Raw genomic sequence first — 7226 nt, 5'->3', positions numbered from 1 at the left:
GGAGAGGGGGGTAGAGAGAGATTGTTATATTTTTTCTTCCTTACTTTTGATTAATAATTCTGTTTTCTTCTTTAATGAAAAGAATCAAGGTAAGAGAGTTTTTTTTTTTCTGTGTTTCTTTTTATCTTTTTTTGGTCCTTTCACTTTTTAAGTTTTGTCCTTTTTCTTTTGACTCGTCACAGCTAATTTTATGTCTTGTTACTTTACGTCTCTATCTTCTTCTCTTTTTCTTCTTTTTTTCTTTTCTTTTTCTTTTTTGATTTCTTGTTTTGATTTCTTATTTCTCCGTTTTAGCCTTTCTTAGACCCTGAAAGTTTTTTGTTTTGTAGGCGGCACGCTCTATGTTCACCGCATCTTTTAGGATGTTAAATTCATATATGTTGTTTGGACTGTGCCCAAGGAATAGAGTTGGATTCCGGGAGATGGAGAAAGAGAGGGAAATAAAGAGAAAGAGGGTTGGTTCGTCAAGTGGCAAATAAGGGTGGTTCCCGCGCTCGACGACCATTTTTATTCCACACTAGTTTGTGGGGGGGGGGGGGGGCGCCCAATCCCCTTTTAAATTCCAAGGTGCCATTTTTTTATAGAAAAATAAAGGGGTGAAGAAGGAGATTACATTTATGCATTTGTTATAAGCGGGGTCATAAGGGGTACTCTGGTCTTTTTCCTGCTCGACCTGATCCTCCTAGAGTTCTTTCTCTTTGTTGGATTCATCGTCATCGGGTGGTCGTTCGACGTGGCAGAGTGACAAATAAAATATCAAATTTTACGTATTAAATATGTAAAGACAAAGAATTGCGTGGTATGCATATACATATCTCTCTTTTAAGTGTATTTTTTAATATTTATATATTTATTAATATATAAGAATTGAGTGGTATGTATGTAGATTTTTGGTTTTTAAGAGTTGGTTGGCCATGGTGGCCAGTCGGACAGGTGAGGCGGCCGACCCGTGAATGGCCGACCTGAGGGGGAGTGCTGTGCGGAGGCTGGCTAGTAGGTTGTCGGATAAAAGGTGAGGTGGTAGATCAGAAGTTTGTCGACAAGATTTGGTGGCATTTATGTGAACTTGCTGTTTGACAAGTGGTCGGCCAATTGGCGGTAGGCCAGAGCAGCGAGAAAGCCGGCCGGAGGGAGATGTGGCCGACCAGTAGGGGGTAGATTGACTGGCGAGAGGTTGACAGACAAGATTTGATAGTGTATATATAAACCTTTTGTTTTTAAGAGTTGGTTGGGTCATGGTGGCCAACCAGACCAGCGAGGCGGTCAGCAAGTGGATGGTCGTCCGGAGGGGCGACTGACAGATGAAGCGGCTAGTCAGAGGTTGGCCGACAAGATTTGGTGACATTTATGTAAATTTTTTTTTCTAAAAGAGTTGGTCAGTCATGGTGGCCAACTGGTCGGGTGGTCCTTCATAGAGCCAGTCTACGTGGCCGGCCTTGCAGGTCCGTGGTTTCTAGCGCGATTTTGGCGTCAGCCATTCTTCTGGCTCAGCGATGTCATATTTTTGGGCTATACAGAGTGTTATGCATGCAAATCTTAGTAATCCTAACAAGAAAGGGGTATTTATATACATATCACAAAATTTTTACGTATTTACACATCTCATACCATAAACTTTCATATATACACACATAACACACAAATCCTTGATATCACACCAAAAATTTAAGGAAAAGAGCATTTATATACATTGCACACAATTCTTATATATTTCCACATCTCAGACCTATACTTTCTTATTTACACGAATGTTGTTGTGGTATATATGAAATTTAAAACGATCGACGACGAAGTGAAAAATAGAACGAAAAAATTCACACCAAAAGAACACACAGATTTATGTGATTCGGCAAATTGCCTACATTCACGGAGTTGCAGTGGATTTTATTAATTGAGAAAATTACACCAGTTGATCGTCTCCAATTACAAGAGCGAACATTCCTTTCACTTTTTCACTCTTCTCTCTCTACACCGAGATACATCGAAGAACAAGAACACCAAAAAAGAAGAAATACATACAAGAGAAAAAAAAATTATTTCTCCTCTGCCGCAAGCCAACAAGAAGAAATCAATAAGAGAAGCTTCTTTTTCCACTATCTTCTTCTTCCTTCTGCCAAGCACACAAAAACAATTAAAGAAAGAACACCTTGTGAAAACACCTTTTTCTGCCTTTTGCTTTCCGTAAGCCTCAAGAAGAATCTAAGAGGAAATCTCCTTTCCTGTTTCTGCAAATTGAAGGAGATAAAAGTTTTCATGTTTCCGCGAACTGAAGGAGGCGAACGTTCTATTTTCGCAAGAGACGAGAGTTTGGCGATTTTTTGGGAGAGACGGAGACGGGAGAATCGTTTTTGCTAACCAGATAGGAGCAGAAGGGAGTTTCGCACGTAAGAAGAAGGGGGAAGCTAAGAGCAGTTACTTTTATATATAAATATAGTTTTTTTATCTTAAAAATATATATATATATATATATATATTTGTTTAACCGGGCTCCACATAACAAATCTCTCACTTGGAGACCGGTACACAGACTGCAACGTCTTCTTCCTCAAACTAATATCCTCCACTGGCGGTGTTGTCATTTTCTTCAAACATGAATCCTCCACCTCTGCAACTCAAGACCCATGTCTTTACACCAGAAGACTAACTGAAGCTGTGCACAACTTCAGATTCTCCAAAGTAACACCCTTTGCCAACATATAAGCAGAGTTTTGGCTTCCACAAATTTTCTCAAGCATCAACTGACAGTCATACAACAATGATCGTATGAAGTGATACCTGATCTGAATGTGCTGAGTCCTGGACTGAAATGCTGGATTTCTGACAAGGAATATGACGCTCTGACTATCACTGTAGAGAATACCCTTCTGATTCTTCTTGCCTAATTCTTCCAAGAAGCTATGTAGCCATATCATCTCCTTTGCAACCTCTGACACTACTATGTATTCAGCTTCTGTAGTAGATAACGAAACTGTCTTCTGCCGATTAGAGCCCCGCGTGCCACCAAAAGTATAAATATAGTCTGTAGTACTTCTTCTAGTATCAATGTCTCCAGCTAGATCAACATCAACATAGCTCCATACCTCTGAACTCTTTCTTGAGAAACACAAGCAAATTTCAACAGAGCCTCTTAGGTACCTCAAGACCCACTTCACTGCTTCCCGATGTTCCTTTCCAGGATTACTCATGTATCTGCTAACAACTCCCATTGCATGGGCAATATCTGGTCTGGTGCAAACTATAACATACATAAGTGAACCAATGGCTGAAGCATAAGAAGCCTTACTCATGTGATCTCGTTCCTCCTTTGACTTAGGTGGTTGATAGGTGATTGATTCTTATTAAGTTTGAAGTGACTTCCCAAGGGTGTGCCAACTGATTTGGTTTTATCCATGTTGAACCTGCTAAGTACCTTTTTCACATACTCAGCCTGAGAGAGTTTCAACATGTCTCTGACTCCATCTCTGATAATTCTCATACTAAGGATTTGCTTTGCCGCTTCCAAATCCTTCATTGCAAAGTGCTTTGACATATGCTCCTTCAGATTATTGATCTTCTCAATACTAGCACCTGCAATAAGTATATCATCTACATGCAGCAGTAGGATGATATAGAAATTGTCAAAATACCTAACATAGCAACAGTGATCTGCCCAACATCTGTTGTACCCTGTACTGTGCATGAAATTATCAAAATTTTTGTACCATTGTCTAGGAGCTTGCTTCAGGTCATACAAGTTCTTCTTCAATCTGCAAACTGACTCTTCTTTTTCCTGTACCACAAACCTTTCAAGTTGGTGCATGTAGATGTTTTCTTCAAGATCCTCATGAAGAAAGACTGTCTTCACATCTAACTGCTCAAGGAAGAGATCTTCAGTAGCCACCATAGACAGTACAATTATGATGGTTATAAGCTTCACCAAAAGAGAGAATTTTGAAATAATCAATACCATGCTTCTGCTGAAAACCCTTTACAACAAGTCTAGCCTTGTACCTCTTACTGCTATCATGCTTAGTCTTCACCCGGTATACCCACTTATACCCACTTGTTGTGTAATGGTAATGCCTTCTTCCCAGATGGAAGTTCTGACAACTCCCAAGTCTGGTTTTCTAGTAGAGAATCCATCTCCTCCTTCATGGCTAGCTTCCACTTGCTTGAATTTTCATCTTGTAAGGTTTCTTCATAACTCTGAGGTTCTCCACTATCTGTCAGCAGAATGTAGTTTAAAGTTGGAGAATAACGCTGTGGAGAACGTCTAGCCCTTTCCGACAGGCAAACTGCAACTGTAGGGGTAGACTACTCTGAAACTGACTGCGGAACAATAAAAGTGGATGCCCCAGATCCATTCTCCTCATCACCTGCATCTCTGTCATGCACTGTGACCTCTGGTAAATCCTCAAATCTTACCAACTCAGATTCCTTCAGTGTTGTTTCAGAAATTGTAGTGGACTTATCCTTGTACATAACTTTCTAATTGAAAATCACGTTTCTGCTTCTTATGATCTTCCGACCCTAATCATCCCAGAAACGATATCCAAATGTCTCATCTCCATAGCCAATGAAATAACACCTCTTTGAATTAGCCTCAAGCTTACTTCGAGCATAAGGATTAATGAGAATATAAGAAAGACAACCAAAAGTCTTAAGGTTATAAAATTTTATCTCCTTCATACTCCAGACTTCTTCAGGTAATTCACAGTTTAATAGAATAGATGACCACCTATTGATCAAATAAACTGCAATACCCGTTTTTCCTCAGAAAGTAAGTGCTAGTCCGGCGTGCAATCTCATGCTTCTAGCCCGCTCATTAATGGTCATGTTCATGCGCTTTGCAACATCATTTTGATGTGGTGTCCCTAGAGTGGTCTTCTCCATTCTGATTCCCTGAGCTGCACAGTACTCCTTGAACCCACCATCAATATACTCACCACCATTATCAGACCTCAAACATTTCAGCTTTAAGCATGTCTCTGTCTCAACCATGGCCTTCCAAGTCGTGAATACACTGAATACATCGGATTTATACTTCAAGAAATAAACCCATACATTTCTGCTATGATCATTAATGAACGTAACGTAGTAACGAGAGCCTCCAAGAGATGCCACTAGAGAAGGTTCCCACACATCTGTGTGTACAAGATCCAGTTTTCCTGCCTTTGGCATCCTGCCACCTTTCAACAAACTGACTTTCCTCTGCTTCCACATAATGCAGCTCTCATAGATGCCAAGATCAACTGACTTCAGTTCTATTAGCTTACCTCTGGACTGAAGTTCTTTCATACTTCTCTGACTCATGTGACCAAGTCTGCAATGTCACAACTCTGTTGTGCTCTCTGCAACAGTAATATCAATACTGTTAATTAAACTAGTAGTCATACACAACATAACTATTTTATTACCCTCAGCCAGTACCAGTGCTCCTTTAGTAACATTCCAGGTGCTATCTGAGAACATTACTAAATGTCCACACTCATCAAGCTGTCCAACAGAAATAAGGTTCTTCTTTAGTTTAAGAATGTGTCTGACCTTTTGCAGAGTCCACTTGTTCTTGTTTGGAAGTGCAATGTCAATATCTCCCATTCCTACCACGTTCAGAGCTTCTCCATCTACCAGATATACTTTCCCAAAGTCACTTGCATTATAATTCCATATCAATTCCTGATGGAAAGTTGTATGGAAAGAAGCTCCTAAATCCAGTATCCAGACATCAACAGAACTATGAACTGCCAATAGTAGTGCATCATGTGTTTCTTCAGTTACCACATTGCACTGTCATTCTCCTTCTTCTTAGGATTCATGCAGTTCCTCCTTATGTGGCCAGTTTTGCCACAATTCCAGCAAGTTACTTGTTTACCAGGCTTTGACTTGCTTCTGCTTCTGTTCTTTGATTCTGATCTTCCCCTGTTTGAGTTTCTGTCATGTGATCTCTCTCTGGAATAAACATTTAATGTTGAACTTGAACCTGAGATCTCGCCAGAATCTTTCCTGCGCACCTCCCCAGCCAAAATCAAATCACGAATATCTTCATATTTCAATTTTGATTTACCTGCATAATTACTGACAACCATCCTCATAGCTTCTCAGCTTTTTGACAATAAAGCCAACAAGATCAGTGCACATATCTCATCATCAAATTCAATTTTCACACACGATAATTGATTTGTGATAGTATTGAAATTATTCAGGTGTTGTACAACAGACGTACCTTCCGCTCAAATTGAATAAATTCTTCATCAAATATACCTTGTTATTCACTGATGGCTTTTCATACATACCTGACAGGGTTGTCATAAGATCTGCAGTCGTCCTCTCCTTGACGACGTTATGTGCAATGGACCTCAATAGGGTCAATCGAATAACCCCCAGAACATGTTGATCCAACAGATTCCATTCAACTTCATCCATTCTTTCAGGTCTTTTCCCCAATAACGGAAGATTTAGTTTCTCAGAGGTAATCCTCTATCTGCATCATCCAGTAACCAAAATTCGTGTCATCGAACCTCTCAATCCCTGAAACCTTCACTTCATCCGTAGCCATTGACTCTGATACCAGTTGTTGTGGTATATATGAAATTTAAAACGATCAACGACGAAGTGAAAAAAAGAATGAGAAAATTCACACCAAAAGAACACAGATTTAAGTGGTTTGGCAAATTGCCTACATCCACGGAGTTACAGAGGATTTGATTAATTGAGGAAATTACACCAGTTGATCGTTTCCAATTACAAGAGCGAACTATTCCTTTCACTTATTCATTATTCTCTATCTACACCGAGATACACCGAAGAGCAAGAACACAGAAGAAGAAGAAATACGTACAAGAGAAAAAAAAACTTATTTCTCTTCTGCCGCAAGCCAACAAAAAGAAATCAATAAGAACAACTTCTTCTTCCACTATCTTCTTCTTCCTTCTGCCAAGCACACAAAAACAACTAAATAAAGAGCACATTGTGAAAACGTCTTTTTCTGCCTTTTGTTTTCCGTAAGCCTCAAGAAGAATCCAAGAGGGAATCTCCTTTCCCGTTTATGCAAATTGAAGGGGACGAAAGCTTTCCTTTTTCTGCAAACTGAAGGAGACGAACGTTCTGTTTTTGCGAGAGATGAGAGTTTGGTGAATTTTTAGGAGAGGCGGAGACGGGAGAACCGTTTCTGTGAACCAGATAGGAGCAGAAGGGAGTTTCACACGTAAGAAGACGGGGGAAGCTAAGAGCAGTTATATATATATATA

Source organism: Phalaenopsis equestris, unplaced genomic scaffold, assembly GCF_001263595.1.
Source record: "Phalaenopsis equestris unplaced genomic scaffold, ASM126359v1 Scaffold000803, whole genome shotgun sequence".
Taxonomy (NCBI): domain Eukaryota; kingdom Viridiplantae; phylum Streptophyta; class Magnoliopsida; order Asparagales; family Orchidaceae; genus Phalaenopsis; species Phalaenopsis equestris.
The sequence above is the reverse complement of the archived record's forward strand: the minus strand, read 5'-3'. Positions refer to the sequence as shown.